General features: G+C 37.7%; 1 protein-coding gene across 2 annotated transcripts in view; it reads left to right on the plus strand.

Annotated features, from left to right (window-relative positions):
• Positions 1–5,082: 5,082 nt before the first annotated feature.
• The window catches only part of grm3 (glutamate receptor, metabotropic 3), a 43,132-nt gene continuing 30,773 nt past the window's right edge, over positions 5,083–17,441 (plus strand). The window contains exons 1-2 of one of the 2 annotated variants that reach the window (XM_088416899.1): positions 5,087–5,206; positions 11,799–11,854. The gene's annotated coding sequence lies outside the window, so the exon portion shown is untranslated. Of the gene's footprint in view, positions 5,207–11,798; positions 11,855–17,441 lie in introns of both variants that reach the window. The other variant, XM_088416900.1, reaches the window with a different exon arrangement.

Below are 17,441 nucleotides of genomic sequence, written 5' to 3' on the forward strand. Positions count from 1 at the left end.
GATAGTGAAGTTCTTCCAAAAAGACGATTTAGATGTTTTAATGCCAGTTTCAGTTGACGCTTACTGTCAAACTAAACATTAAAGGGACAGTATGTAGGATTTTCAGTAAAAAGGAATAAATGAAATGATTGTAAATGTCACAAATTTGAAAATAAATGTGTTCTTAAAGACCAACAATATGTTTTAAAAGTCCGCATAGGTCTAGTTATCATAAATATATATTACACGGGGGCACCTTCTCCGGAGGCGGCCATGTTTGTTATAGCTACAGACAATGCTAAATGCAGCATCTGCAGCACCCCCTGTTGTCTGAAGTAAAAAACAGCCTAAATCTTATACAATATCCCTTTAAAGAATTGCATCATGTGTATCTAACCAAATTAACTCTATCTCATAAAACTCAGTTGAGATTATTTCTAACCATGAACTTAACCATGTGGTAGACAGACTGCCAAATATCATCATGTTGCAGGAGTCACTTTAAGTAATGCTTATTTTACCTCTGAAAACTGTTGGGTCTCCGGGACTCACAATACTTTAAAAAAAACAATGGGTCCCAACAGAAATGTTTAGCATCCTAAAAATTGTGCTGTAAAAAAGACAAAGTCGAAGGTTCGAACTGCCTTTACAAGACATCGGAAAAAACAACAAAAGATATGAACAAATGCCACAGTAAAATGTATCGAAACAGAATGAACTTTCACGTAGCATCCGTCATCATCTTTTTCATATTACAACCATTGATATAACAGTCCATTTTGGTAGAAAAGTCTGCTTTTCACTTTGAGTGTTTACTTTGAACATGTTTGTTTTGTTCCTCTTCTGGAGCTTCTGAAGCGTTTCGTTTTCGCCTCTTTACTTTTACTTTTCTCTACTTGTTACCTGATTTATTTTATTTATCACTAATACTAAAAAAAAAAATGCAGTTTGCTTTCTTTTGGGCCTAAAGATAGCACTTTTTAGAAAGCATTTTAGAAGGAGTCTTTGTAAAGACAAACAAGTCCACTTGTGCAATTTTTCTGTGAAATAAAGTTGAACGGTTTAAAACTTCGGCCCACAAATTGATGATATAGACATTGTTTTTCCTCCTGAAGTTAGACAATTTGAGTACCACTGCACCATCCAGAGCAGTGGTTTCAAACTCGATTAACCTTGCGGGAAAAACTCTTATGTTGTGGGCCGGACCAATCAAATCATGGTGTATTTTCATTTAACCTTAAAACAACAACTTAAAATGTATTATTCTTTTTTTTTAATACTGTCCAAAATAAGACAAGAACACTATTAATCATAGTTCATTTATTAAAGAATTCAGCTAATTTTTATACTTTTTAAAATCATCTCACGGGGCGTCTTAAACCCATTTGCAGACCAGAACCGGCCCGCAGTTTTGAATTACTGCACTAAATAGTAAATTTTTGGCAGAGCACCAGATCAGTCCTGTAGCATGTATCCTAGTCTGGTGACGCTGCTGGTTGTAAAGGAAGCCAGACAATGCTTCAAAATGAAATGTGGGATATCAAGTAATGTTTAAAACGAATGGCATTGGAATGATTTTAATATAAAGTTACTTCCAGAAGCAAGGTCGTGATCTGGTTGTTGATCATTACCTCACAGCATGAACCCCGCTGCGTGAGCAGCATTTATAAAAACAAAGATGTGTTCTTTACTCACTTGACGTTCTTTTTTCCCGTGAGATCAAAACAAAATGGTGGATAAAGTTGTCAAAAATGTTCATAAAGTCATCAAGTTTTGTTGAATCAAAGAGTAGCTGGACAATGATGAATTTTTTATGTCAAAAAACAATGATTCCGAGGGACGCACATTGATTTGAAAGTATGTGTCCCCGTTAAAAAGTACGCGCCTGGGACGCAGGGGACTCAGAGCACTAAAAGCGATTTTTTTTAAAGTAAGTTTTATGATGTTTAAAGACACAGTGTGCTTTATACTTTGAAGGGGTGTGGCCTTGTGAGCTTCCCACACAGGTAACATCTGCTCTATGCTCCTCACAGGGTTTTCATTTTGTATTTTGGGCCGCTTGTCCCGTTAAACGGCTGAACATGCATTTGAGAATGACTCTTCTGTGGTGTAACATGACGCAAAGTGACAGCGCAATCTGAAAAATATATGCAAAACTGAACGCATTCTTCCCCAAATCTGACATTTATGCCAACCTGTCCATCCCGTAAGTACTTGTAATCACCAACGTGACGTGCGTCTTTGGCCGTTAGCTGCAATCAGAAAGCACTCAGACAGTGTATCTCCATGCACTCCGCTAACTTTACAATGGAGAAATCAGGTCTCTCCACAGACCGTGTGTGTGTTTGAGCAGAGTGAGGAGGCTCTGTGACTCAATCATGCATGAAGAGGATTTTCTGTTCAATAGGCACTGCAGACGTGCATACTTGCATTCTAATGAGAGCGGCGTCGTACAAACAAGTTAGCGCTCACAGATTGTTGCGTGTGCTCGTTCCTCTCCATTTCGGGCTTTGGACTTGTTTACATGTTAGCTTTGGATGGTCATCTTGATAGACAATGGGCCTCAATGCAGAATCACGTGTTAGCTGGCATCTTTTAAAAGGCATCCTTCGGGGGCCTCACCATGCTGATTTTGGAACGCAAAGCAGTCCTTAGCACAACCCACTCGCTCGAAAAAATACCAAGCTTTTCATCAGTTTTGTCGGTTACTTTAGGGCAAATACAGTAAAATTAAATTTCAAAACAATAACTAACGGAAATTCCGTTTAAAGTGACTCTGGAATTACGGTAATTTCAGTAGAAATTACGTTAAATGACTAATATTTTCACTGAAACTGACTGCAGAACATTTACTAACACTCGTTTAACATTTATTTTGAATGGTTGGTTTTGCTTGGATTTCTCAAAAATTGCTACAACCTCCCACTCACACCCAGATGTTTTTTACTGCATCCGGGGAGATGTTTTTTTGGTAATTTTAAACATTTAAGCCCTACGCAAATGTCAAAGGTCATCTGCATCCTGTATTAAAGGCCTTAAGAAAGAACGATGACATTTCACCCACACATCATTGAGACATGTTCAGCTGGAAAATTGAATTGTTATATTCTGGGAAGCAGACAAAACATTCACGGTGATTTTTAGACACATGGGCCATCCGCTAGTGTTGAAGGTCACCTGCTTCTCTTATTAAACGCCTGTAACAAAAATGAGATTTCACCTACACAGTGAGATTTCACCTACACATTATCGGTTAAGAAAATGGCTGTATATAGTAGAACTGGGCATACATATTCAATTTATTTGTGAATATCCTGCGATTGGCTGGAAACCTGTCCAGGGTGTCCCCCGTCTACTGCCTGAAGACGGCTGGGATAGACACCAGCATGCCAGTGACCCTCGTGAGGATAAAGGGACTACAGATAATATGTTATTAAGTATGGAGACAACGAGTAAATGCGGGATAGCGGTTAGCTCTATGACCAGAGCTGCTGACCCCTGGCCTAGCTAAATGACGTAATTGTGAGGAGGCGAAAGAACAATACGTACAATACATGCAACATTTTATGGGTTGTTTTTAGTGTGAAATATTGTTCAGACCATCTTATTCTTCTCGATGGTGTCAGATATTGGTCGGGCAGCAATTTGTTCGCTGGTTGGACAAGAGATACAGTCTACGAAGAACTCAGGACTGCATGAACATACTGTATCTTACCCAGCAGCCCAAGCATCAACTTTGGAGTTCTTACAGAGAGGTAAGGCACCAACACTCATTTACATAATCACTGCACAAATGCTGAAATGATTAGCACATCAAGCTCTGCCTACACTTTTGTGTCAACTTTTTGCAAATGTATGGAAAATTACATTTCAGTTATTTGACAGTTGCATCTTTAAGATACATCCAGACAAGGAATTAAAAGTGGAGCGTAAAGCCAACCAAAATCAAGTTTCAGTCAGTCCCAAGATTATCATGCTGATTGCTAAAAGTGGGGACCGCAACTGGAGAGGCTGAATTTCTCAATATCGTGTGTTATATTCTATATTATTTTATTAGATTATTTATCATATATTAATTATTATTCATTTCTTTTTTTTTTTACTTTTTCTTTCATTTCCGATTCAGTTGAACTTTATTGATTTTGTTTCATAGAGTCGTTTTAATTGAATTTGTTATTACTGTTGCATTGTTAGTTGAATAAAAATAATGAGAATGGAAAATTGTATGTTTTTGTTCCTTATTCTGATTAATTATATAGTTTAGTGTTTATTTTTAATGTTTTGAAAGATTAATCACGTAATTTTGTGTGTCATATATTGTGATAATACATCAAGAAATTTTCCGTCAATTAATTTCATTAAAACAAACTGATGTCACAATATTTCTCTCAATGTAAGCATTATTAATCATAATAAAACATTCACTTAACATATTGGTGGGTGATTTCATTGTTTTAAAATGTGGAAGTATTGTTAAATAAACATTAAAATGATTGGAAAATATGTCAAAGTCTTGAAAAAAATTCCAGATAAAAACTATTTTAAATATTGGAAAAATATTTTTACAAGAAAGTAGTTTCCTGTTATTGTACAGTATTTTATCGGCATCCCAGCTGCTCGAAGATGACCATTATTTTAGGACTTTTTTTTATTCTGTGTGGAGCATCCAATGTAGGCGGAGCATGGCACCAAAGGTTTATGATATTTCCATGGATTTGCCTCATTGCTGCTTGCACTTTTAATTTATTAATGATTTTTTTTTCTTGCATTTTTTCGGACACTTCGCTGGACAGATGGTTGAAGCTGAATTCTACTCCTCGCTCTCTCTCTCTCTGCTTGCTGTTGTCGATCCGAGTGGTAAACATGTGCAAAGAAGGATGGCGGCGGTGGGGGTGTTGGAATGGCTAAGTTTTCTTTTTATCCAATAAAAATGTCTCCGTGCAAAGATCGATTTTTGTTGCTAGGAGACTGAAGCATCCTTTGGCAGCGGGCTTCAGCTCCCCACGTCTGTTTTTTTTCCTCCCTCCCTCTTTCTCACCCTCTCTCTCTCACCCTCTCTCTCATATACAAACACACGTTCTCCCTTTCTCTCGCACACACACACTCGCACACACACATCAACACACAGCAGATGCATCCTCTCTCTCAGCGCGACTTCTCCGGGGATCAGGAGTAGACCCAGTCAAACTTCCAGCAGAGAAGGGATTCACAACAAGACAACGGAAAGGTGAGTTAAAAAAAAAAAAAAAAAGCTTTCGTTGTTTCTCGCATGCGCTGGATAAAAGAGAAAAGAAACTCTGCCTTTGTCTGCAATTGGTTTTGAACTTTGATGTTTTACTTCTACTGATCATAAAAAGACACGTTTGGGTCGGTGGTCCTCTGCAGCATACGTGACAGACAAGCTGAAATGATGCAGCGGTGTGTGTGAACTTTGCATGGAAACAGACGGCGCCGTCTCATGCGTACAGGTGGACCATTTGATGACCCCATGCGGTCCTGCATCAAAATCTGTCAAAAGTACAACCACGTCAACAAATAGTCTGTTTGTTTTCCACCAGCTTAAGGTGCAGAAGTAGCAAGCGGTTGCATGAAATTTGCATGAATTATGTCACGCCGCCCTTGCAATAGGCTTAACTTTGCCGTATGTTAGAATGTGACACACTTGTGATCAAATGAAGGTAGAGAGCTGAGTCTATTGTTCATGTGTGACCTTGCTTTCTCCTTACTTTTTAAATGAATGCTAGTCATTATTGGGATTGATTGTAACATTAATTACACATGCACATTCTCAAAATTGAAAAAAAAAAACAACATCAGCCATCATGAAACAAAAACAGCATTTCGAAATTCTCCCTACATGCCAAGCTTGTTTTCATCACTTATATGATAAAAAATGTAATTGTAAAGACACCTTGTTTTATTTTTGTACGCACAATTGCCTCTCCGGTTCATTGTTAGTCAATATTTCTTAAAAAAAAAAACACACATTTAGATTAAGAAGTATTATATTGTTCAACTGTTTATGCCTAAAAGAGATATGACGGGGAGGAAAATGCTATAATAACCATCTTCCCTTCTATTTTCTTTACCACCTATTTGATGAGGGTCACTGTCGTGTTGACTTTGGGTGAGGGCAGGATACACCCTGGACTGTTCGCCTGCCAATTGTAGGTTAAATTTAGACTAACACTAGTCACACTCACAGCAATTTATAATCTCAATTGAACATAACGTACAACGTTTTGGAATGTGGAAGGAAGCAGGACAACAGCATGTGTTCTTTCAACTTTTTCACGTTGCCCGATGTAACTATTGTCGGGGCCCTAATGAGAACTTTTTTCATGGCGAATCATCAAAATGAATCATCGAACTTTGAAGCTCACATTAGACGGCAAAAAAGATTGGCCATTCAGCGTTGCCCATCTGTCAAGGCTACCTGAATCCAATCAGCTTCCTGTTCCTCTAAATTTCCGCCATAGCTACTTCAATGTTTTTGTGTGTCCTGTTATGATAGACATGTTTACCCAATTTCATGTTGATGAGAGAAATTGCTGTCAGGGGTGTATTGTTTCTAAATTTGTAAGGAGGCACTTTAGTATGTTTTTGGAAAGCCATGTTCAGGATCCATAAAATGCATACTGGAATATTTAAAACTTGAGTTTTGGGGCAAGTGTTTACATCGCGATCTAAAGAGATGCTAAAATATTCCTGTTAAATGGAACTTAATTAACTGCATAAAATGCTGAATTTTTGTCAAGGATCTCGATGTACTGTACAATATACTGTACAAATTCAGGAAACTAAGAGAGTCCAGTTGCTTCGATTCGGTCTTCGGGCTAGTGGAATGACTGACCATCTACATAGAGAGAAAAAAAACAATCTTAATTGCTATTGTAAAGGGAAGCTAAAAATGAGAGGCAATAATGCTTTTGGGCTAATGTTCTTCTTTTTCACAGTGGGTCAAAAGGGATATAAAGCGTGGGCGTGGGTATTTGATGCCGTGTGCTAAACCTTGACGATACACTAGTGTGCGCGTGTGCTCTGCATAGATGCGTTTTGTGTGTGTTCAAAGGCTGTGTATTTTTATGTGAGAGGGGGCGAGTCTGCAACATAGCCTTGTGTTTCAGCACTTCTGTGCTGGTGAATATGCTTACATGAGCTCCTGTTGGAGCACCTTGATGATGATGATGAGAGTTGTGTGTGCGTGCGTGGCCTTGCAGCTTACACACGGCACCTCTCTCTGGACTGTATTGCAGTATACAGCAACAGCAATGGAAACATAGCAGGGATGTTGGTGTGTGTGTGTGAGAGACATATTAAAAGTATTAGTTTAACCAAAAACTTTGTTTTGACCTAAAAGCGGAGTAAAATCAATGCTCTGTGAAAAGAAACATGTTAAACTGAACAGTGACCTTGATGTGTTTGTGAGGTAAGGAGAAAATGCTTTTAATAGCAAAATAATCTTGTTATTACAAATATACTGCTAAGCTAATAGTTTAAGTAGTGCTGACTGACCATAGCAGTCAAGAAGATGTACACTCAGGAAATAGGTCTCTTGTTGATGCTTTTTATTTGACTTTCGTTTATCCAAAATGTATTCATTTTTTGTAAGAATGCAAAATGTTGTTTTCGTTTTATGAGGGATCCTCTAGCTCTAAGCTCTAACATTTAGGGGGAGCAGCCTTGAACGTGTTAGCTAGATGAAGGATCTTGGAACAGTCTGTGGTACTTCCAATGGTGTGTGTCTTTTAAAGCATGTAGCGCATGTAATGGACTGAAACATTTGGAATGGACAATCTACTGACTCGTAAGTGCGAGACATTTGACGTCAGCGAAATGAGTGCATTTGCAGTGAATGAACATACGGAGGTATTTCGATATTAGGACATTCCACCACTAACTGGCAGCCATTTTCATAACATTCGACCACCATCAGTTCTTGTGGTTACCTTTTTTCTGAAGTTTCTTGTCCTCCCATTATAGTGCTCGGCAAGCTGGAGTTGGTCCCAGGACACTTTGGACCGGTAGCCGCTCATACAACATACTCAAAACAATTTAAGAGTCATACTCATAGGAAAACAATTCAAATTCAACACAATTTAGAGTCATACTCATGTGAATCGTTAAACAGACATTTGTCTTTTTGCAGCGATCTTACTTCAGATTTCTCCCTCCACCTGCCGACATCCATGCCAGCTTGTTCAAGCACTCGTCCAAAGGCCGAAGGAGACAAGTCAATCCAACTTTTCCTTTTCATAATGCGTCAAAGTCCGCCGAAAAAAATGATCCGCGCGGCCTCGTTGACAATAAAGAGGCAATTAGGCAGCGCTAGACAAAAGTGCAATTTTTGCGAACACACGAGTTTCTTTCACAAACATAAGATTTGAGACAAGTGTCTCCTAAAAAATTTGGGTCTAATATGTGAATTTAATGTATATATATATATATATATATATATATATATATATATATATATATATATATATATATATATATATATATATATATATATATATATATATATATATATATGTATATAGATTCCATAAGGTCACACAAACAAAAAAAATCACCTCTTGCTGCATTGTCTTTTCACTTCAAATTCAAGTTTGGTGGTTCTGTTCTTTTTACAAGAGTCACTTACTGTAAGTATCCTCCAGCTATGTTGAAGCTCCTCATTGTAACATGATACTCACAACTCAAAAAGTGTGATTTCATAGAAATCATCCTGCAGAAGTCACCCTGCAAGTGTTGAAACTAAGTTTGAAAAACATTTATAGGATTAAGATGCTTGTATGTATCAATTTTTCAGGTTGTGCCATAATTATAACATTAAACTAATTACCTTGGAGGCTTCCTGTAGTGCACTCTGCTTTTCAGGCTTTTTCGGGGAAATGTGTGAGTGTGTGTTTTTCAATACTTTGCTGTATCTTCTGCTTTAATGAAGAGCGCCTGAAGATCGCTGCTGTTTCCGACTCCCTCTCTCTTTTTTTCACACACACACACGCATACACACACACGCACAGGGTTCGCAGTGCGCCGTCACACCCCCTCCTCTGCATTCAGCACCATTCATACGCAGACGTTCACTGAACGGAGAGGAAAGGCCAGTGGGATGTACGCCTGCGATGTCTCTTAGAGAGATCAGACTCTTAAATAATTGATGAAGTGGAGGAGAAAAGTATGTGTGAGCATGTGTGTGTGTGTGTGATCATCTTGCAGGTAAATAAGCAGTGAGACATTTGTGGCCTGTCCATCGCGAAGGCAGCAAGGGGTCTGAGAGCTCCAAATGTTGTCAGCTGGCTGTGATCCTAATTGGACCAAAGGGTGCAGAAGTGGGTCAGTGTTTGTATTGGACACAGCAATTATGATAACAACCTCAATCAACTTGGGCGCTTTCGCTCCTGCCTTTAAAATCCAAAGTTTTGATGGCACTGACTCATTGCTATTTTCTGCTAATGTGTACCTCACTAAAAACGCAACATAGTTCCACAAATGATTCTTATCCAAAAACTGGTAACATGTATTTTTGGGATGTATCTCATGTACTTTATTTTGTTCTTTCATCAGGATATACACTGAGTTTATTTATACAGTGCCTCCACTTACAAGTGACCCAGTTTACAAACCATCACCTAAACTAAAAAACTAAATTTTTTAACCCTTGTGCAGTATTTTGGCCATTTTTGTGTCATTTTCATTCTTGTTTGTGTTCATTTTTGTGTCATATAAAAACTTCTGTTCTGCATTTCCTGACTAAGAGCCAATCAGTGAGTGTCACTTTGAGATGTGCCAATCAGTGAGTGTCACTTTGAGATGTGCCCCATCCCATCACTGAATTATTTGCTCAACCATGTGCAAGAGATTTATTCATTCAAATTATGTTTAAAAAACTGAAAAAACACCAAAAACTCTTAATACTTAATTCAACATTTATTTTTACTTTAGATCTTTACAATGTACAGTATGTGCTGAACAAAATTGAGTGCAATGTGCATTTCAGTCCATTAAACCACGACTCTGAAATGTAGCGCAAACTGACCTCCAGAGAAGCTCAGCTGATCAGTGCAATATGTTAATGACAATTTCTTTGGTAATTGTGTTTGAGTCATCCTAATGCTTTAATGTAATGTAAATGATTTAAAACTTTCTCAGAAAATTAGAAGATTTAATTGGATGAGGTGATAAGCCATTGTGGTGAAGAGACGGGTAGTGGTGACGATTGCAACAAAATATTTCAATGATGGACAAAATATACAGTTCCATCAGGCTTAGTCTGTCCTTTTGAAAATGTTATTGCCATTTTGCAGTCCATCGGCCAAACACTGGTCATCACCAACACATGGCGATAGTAAATAAGACTTTGAGACTCAAAGTGTTTACTTAGCAAAGAGTCGTTCAGTATCCTTGGGTAACATCTATTGTAACGTCTATGGTAACATCTTAGTGTTTCACACTGAACATTGTGATCAGCAATTTTTGCACATTACAAAGGCTAAGTTGAACTGGGTTCCCGTTTGAATGATAACAAGATTCTGCTTACTGCATAAGATGTCCCACACTTGCCATTATCATCTGACTTAATTTCCCATGATTTGTCATCACAAAAGTAGGAAGTAGTTCTAGTTACAGTATGGTGTGACAGTAAACAGTGTGAATTCCTTTTTGTTTTGTTTAAAAATCCCTATGACAACTGTGTGATCGACATATACACGGCCCAAAACATTTGGCTTGCAAGGCTGAATAAAATAAGATAAAATGGGACATTGGGATGCGATCTACGTAAAATTGTGACAAAGCAATGGGACAATCTTCTTATATTTTCACATCATTAAATCTTAGTGTTGTTCGTCTGTATGTATTGTAGTACCTGTAATATTTTGTGACTCCGCCTTATAAAATCCTGGCGCTTGCACTGCTGCAGCATGGATATGAATCAATTCCAAGCCGGCGGCCATGCATTTGAATGATCCCTCCGCCAAGGCTCCCAGGGTCATTACATGACATTTAAGTTTGATAGATGTCACGCGCAGATGGCTAATTCTGCTTTGACGGCTGGGCCGTCATCCAGCTGATGGAATAGTCGTCTGACGGATAGGGCTGTTTTTTTTAAGGTCTGCCAAAATGGGGGGAATTCATTTGGATCGGCGCTCAGCAAGAAGGCAATGGCTATCTACATGATGTACGGTACTGCGGAATAACCAGTCGAACACTTTGCCATATAACAGTGGAGAGATTCTGGTTTCCGATCTTCATCTCATGTTATCTTGTGTGAAGCTTGTTTGTTGCCCTTGAGGTTTCGAGTGCTTTTCCACAAGACTCAATGTTGGGTGTGAATCAATTCGTCTATTTATACCTTAACATTAAAAATAATAATAGTAATAATAATAATAATAATAGTAATGAATCCCTTTTATATAGCCCAATAAATGTTAAGTGGTTCAATTTCTATGCACTCTGACAATGACTGGCACCGAGTCCATTATTTGTCTGTGCCTTGACGGTAAATTGCTCAAAAGGCTGAAAAACACTTGAAGGAAAAAACAGAGCAACATGAACTCTATGTAGGCTGCAATGAAATCTGCTGGGCTTAGTGCTCTGTGGTGGTCTGGGCATCGACCCTGCCTTGGATGCGTGTCCTGCACAGCAGTCCTGCCTGTTAGAGTAGGACAGGATGCGGTGGTGGAAAAAAGAAATGCAGGCGAAACATGAGAAGAGAGTGTGTACTTGACGTGTCCGTCAACTGCTTGTCTCCCGCTCATGATTGTCTCCGTGGTTTATTTCTGTTTACTCGTGTTGCGTGTGTCTGTCTTCAATAGGTGTGGTGATGCTGCATGCTGCATTTGGCCATCTGCTCCATTGCCTCTTCTTTCAGGTAAGGCACTTTGCAGAGTACAGGGGTCCCTTGACTTACAGGTTAAAATGAGAACTTGACAAGCTCGTAACTTTTTGTGCAGTACTAGCTGAAAAATTCTCATTCTATTCTGCCCAACCAAAATCTACCCAAAAAGTATAGATGCTGAAATTATGATGATCCCATCTCAATTTACTCAGTTTCAAAAGTGCTTACGCACCGTGAAATCTGGTTCTGTATGTTTGCATTTCGGCTCTGCAACTTTACCAACTTGACGCTCTTGTACAAGTACAGAGTGCTCTCTCTCTCGTTTATATTGTAATCATTGTATGATGTGAAGGGTATTGGGTTAGCATTGTTAGCTCAGAAAGAGCAACACAAAAGTCTCTTTTCTATTACATCATAACCAATCTAACTGCTCTTAATCCAAATGTGTCTCTAATGTAGCAGTCAGTTGTAATGTTTCATTCCCTCATCAATAGATAATCGAGATGAGAATCCATAAGGAATCTGATCTAAAAACAGTACAGATAATGAAATTGGACTCTCATTATGAAATCCCATCCTTAGCCACGGCACAGTGGTTGAGAATGACTAGACTGTAATTGATGGCAAAATGCCTTATAATCTCAAAAATACAATCAACCTGGACAATGGATTTTTCTGGTATTTTTAAAATTACATTAATGTCATGCTGATTTTAAAATACATACCAAAAAGGACTATAATATGTAAAAACAAGACATTTAGATATGTTTTTGAAAAAAAAAAAAAAATTCAATTGGTTTCAAACACATTAACTCTTTTAGTGCCAAGCGTTATTGGAAAAGGCAAACCGCTGATTGCATCTTTCGTAGCAATCAAGAGCAACACTCCCATCAAATGCTCACACTTTAAATACTACAGTGCTCAATAAGCTTAAAATTAAGAGGAGCACTGGCCACAAGTGTTTAACAGTTACTGACAACTAGTAATTTACATGATGAGAATTATTGGCAAGGAAAGCGTTAGGAGGTCAGGAAAATCAAGCTATTACTTTTAAGAATGCACAGCTGTGAATTGAAAGTCATCAGAGGTTATAAAGTATCATCCACTTCATAAAATTGACTAAATATCAAAGTGAAAAGCTGTCATCTCGAACACATAAACAAAAAGTTTGAACTTCCATTACAATGTTTTCATGTCACTTATTTTGGCTTCAAAATGTGCAGGGACTTTTAATATATGAATAGATGCTGCATTTCCAAACTTTTGTAAACGGGTACCATAGAATGTTTTTGGTACCATAGAATGTTTATAAACAGTGATCTACCGATCGTTCACAACGTAAAACAGAAATGCAAGACTGTAAAAAAAAAAAAAAAAAAAAGCATTATTTTCTGGTGTTTGTTTTGGGGGTTTTTTGCATTACCTCTATGTAAGCATTTATTTATTGTGATTCAATATAAAACTGGCAAAGATGGATCATCAATTAAACAATGTTCTAGACAAAAATAAACTGGTCAACTGCAACACTATATATATATATATATATATATATATATATATATATATATATATATATATATATATATATATATATATATATATATATATATATATATATATATATATATATATATATATGTATGTGTGTGTGTGTGTGTGTGTGTAATTTTAATGTTAAATTCGCATATTAGACAATATGCGGCATATGTTGTAATTGACCAGTTTTGCAATGCTGTTGTGGGTATTTTCCAAGAAGATCTAAAAAAAGCACACACTCAGTAGAAGGTTTTATTTGGCGCATATCGAGGAATGCACATTGTTCAGAGACTCAGCTGCATTTATATAACAAAACCTCGATATCTCTTACGTAAAAGTTAGACAACAAAGCATATACTGGAGATATTGTTGAATCTCAATGATGGATGCATATCATCTCACGTCAGCTGGCCTCCTGTGGGTTTGTGACAGGAAAAGATGAAGACGAATGCCACTTGGTCATACAAATCTCACTTCAAATGTCTCGTTAGCGCCTCGCTCCTTTCCAAAACGGTCGTTTATGGTGTTTGCAGAGCATTTCAGACGTCTAGCATAGAGAGATAGAGAGTTCGAAGAGGAGGAAGGAGGGAGGTGGCAAGACATAGAAATAGTCTGCTTTTAGGTCAACTCCTTAGAGAAGCTGCAGAGGTGTGTATGTGTGTGCAAGAGGGGGCGGCTGTTTGTCTTTACGTGTGTGTCATATTACAGAGTAGAGTGGTAAAGATATGGCAGCCGCCTGAAGAAAAATCTCTGCTGCCTGCATCAAAAAGGAGGCTTTCATCCACCTACCTGCCCACACACACACGCATGCACACACATATACTGAGATTGACTTTCAAGCTTGCTATAGGCCATGATTTTTATTTTAAAGAAGATATCCATTTGTGTCATAACTTAAAGTGACAGTGCTTAAGATTTAGCTACGGACAGCAGGAGGAGTGTTTATTGCTGCATTTACCGTAATTCCCTTAAAGATCCCACAGGCGCATGCAAAAAATTACCCATACTCCCAGGGAGTAATTTATTTGTGTAATTTATGGATAGTACGGTAAATAGAGCAATAAACACTCCTCCTGCTCCGGTGGAGTGCCACCCCCCCATGTAATATCATTTAATGATGACTATGATTATATTGAAAACATGCTGTTGGTCGTTAAGAACACAATTCTTTGCAAGTTTCTGAAATTTGTAATAATTTAATTTATTAATTTTTAACACAAACCCGCCTAAATCTTACACAGTGTCACTTTAATATGCTTTTCAGGTATCTTACTATTGTGTCTGTGAAATGCTTTCATGGAAATATTTCAAAGGTCAAGCATTATAGCACATTTCTTGGCTTTCAGACCAACTCATTCTGAAGAGAGACTTTTTTGGTTTTTATTTTTTCTTTTGGCTATGTGTCAGATTTTGTCTCCCAACATCCTTTGGCAGCACAGTGCTTTGAACCTGTCAAAGTGACTTCATTCATCCACCCATCCATTTTCTATCCTCACAAGGGTCGCAGACTTGCTGGTGCCTATCCCAGTTGACTTGGGGCTATAGGTGTGAGATGCTTTATTCAGAGTCGGACAATGAACAAATTTTGAACTGAGAATAAGCAGGGGTTTATGTAAGTGTTTTGCAGCCATCTAGTAGCACTATGTTATAAGGAACTATGTTGAGGTGAGCAGTTTCATTCAGAAACAGGTAGAGCCTTTTTGCTAATATTGTGGTATCTATAAATGGTATATGTGATGTGGACTTATTAAAGATTTTTTGCTGTAATTAGGTTTGGCTACTTCCCAGCCGTACTGTAATTTTTGCATTACTATAATATACTATAATGTACAATAGCATGATTCAGCTGAATGTCAGTATTTTATGCAAGAAAGGGAGAATGTGGTGGAGAAAGTACTTTGACCTTTTGATTCCGTCGGCTGATCGCGACCTTCATCTTTCACTTACACTTGGTCATCATTACCATGCAGGCCAGACTGCCGAGCTGGGCCAGATCGATATGATCAGTTTTCTGTGTAACGCGTGGAAGTGGATGATACAATTGAAGTGATCCCAGCCCCTTTGTTGCATTGATTCTGACCTTTTATGCACCACATCTCATTGATTCCGCAATCCAGCTTTGCGATACATTTAAGAACCTGTTGTAAAGCTTCCCAAGCATGATAAGACCTGCTTTCAGATAATACAAAAGCCCAAGAAATAGCATTTGCTTTAAAGTGAGGAGACCATATTGTGGATAAATTACTTTTTAATTGCTTGCGGACAAATAGTTGGGTCTCTGGAGTTGCTGCCCACCTGTCAAGTGTGAAATTAAATAACCAAGCAAATCTTTTATGTCTATCAGGAGCCTGTCCGGTAATTTGCATACACAATGGTACCGCTACTTACAAAAAATTCAGGTAATGAAACACAACTTCGGAAAAATATAGTCTCTAGATAGGAAAGAAAGTTCAGGATACGAAAGGCAACATTGTTGGCGTATAATAGACACAAAACACCAAGGCTCACTCAAACAAGACTGTAATGTAGCAGTTTTGGATGCATGCTGCGGTCAGTCATCCACATTTTCCATCAACAGTTCACACCGTCGAACTAACAAACATAAATTTGACATTATCTCTGTCTAATATTGTACATAGTCACATAAAAACACATATACCGCTTGAAGCTGTTGCGTCTGACGATGGCGTCATTAGCGCTTTAGTGAGCGGGGTGATTGAGATCACACAGGAAGCACTTTGCATGACCGCAAACTAAATTTCAGTTAACTTACATACTCAAAATAATTAAAAATTAAATATCATTGCTTCTGTGGATTTGTGAATGATGCCTAGATCACAGTAAATGTAAAATAAAAACGTGCAACTAAAACGACCGGAAAATATCTCTCGCTGCAGTCATCACCGACACACTAGCACCATCGCAAGGCGAACAAGTGATTTGCATTCATGTTGTCAACTGCTACAATTAATATGATTAATTTAAAGAACTTAGGAGCATATATGTTTAGTATAATTTACATGATATATTAGGATTTTCATGATTATTGTACACTAGTGTAATTTTAATATGTATTTGTTAGAGTTTTTGATGCACTTTTATAATTTATCAATATTATGAATAAAAAGGGTTAACCAGCATTTTGGGGACCTGGAACGAATTAGGTTATTTACTCGTAAAAAGCAGCTCTACTTCCAAAAAATTCACATTCTAAAATTACGGCCAGAAGGAAATAATTTCCTAAGTAGAGGTACCACTACTGCAATTGTATTTCGCACCTGAGACTTGGCAGATAGGCTGAACGAATATGACCATTTTTCAAGCTAAGCGGAGCTGCATTGTCATGAAATGCACAGATCAAGGTTTCTTTTGTGCTGCCTTCGTGAGTGAAAATACATGCCATGCTTTTAATTTGTATATGCATTTCACAGTCCATCACTTCCTTTTTTAGACTCTGGCCTCAACAAATAGTTCAGCGCCCGGTTGTCATAGAAACCAAAACTGTCCACTTTGCCCGTGAAGCAGGCGGGATGTGCAATGGCTTATGCTATGCGACAGACTGGTTTCAACAAACCTAGAAAAACACAGTGAAAAGTCTATGTGGTGATGAAGCGCTTCTTCTATGAATACATATAAATACATACAAATGAATATATTTAGGTTGATTTATTTGAGGGGGTTGGACAAATTGGGTAGTGGTGGCTTTGAGCAAGGGTGATTCATTTGCAGTGTGGAAGTGGAGGAGAATATCTGCCACAACAACACCACACAAGTTCATGCTTTTTGATGTTGAATGGTGGGGCGTTGAGGATCAAACGTTGTTTTACTTGCGACAAATTAATTGCCTTTTCTCAACTTGCACAACTATTTTCTTGTGACCTCATTTCACCTAAGTACTTCAATGGACGCAAATATATATATATATATATATATATATATATATATATATATATATATATATATATATATATATATATATATATATATATATATATATATATATATATATATATATATATATATATATATATAACTGGTTATTATATAGTCATTCTAGTATTTGAGGTGACTGTAGGGGATCACA

This window comes from Hippichthys cyanospilos, chromosome 6 (assembly GCF_059441005.1).
Source record: "Hippichthys cyanospilos isolate Australia breed blue-spotted pipefish chromosome 6, RoL_Hcya_1.0, whole genome shotgun sequence".
Taxonomy (NCBI): Eukaryota; Metazoa; Chordata; class Actinopteri; order Syngnathiformes; family Syngnathidae; genus Hippichthys; species Hippichthys cyanospilos.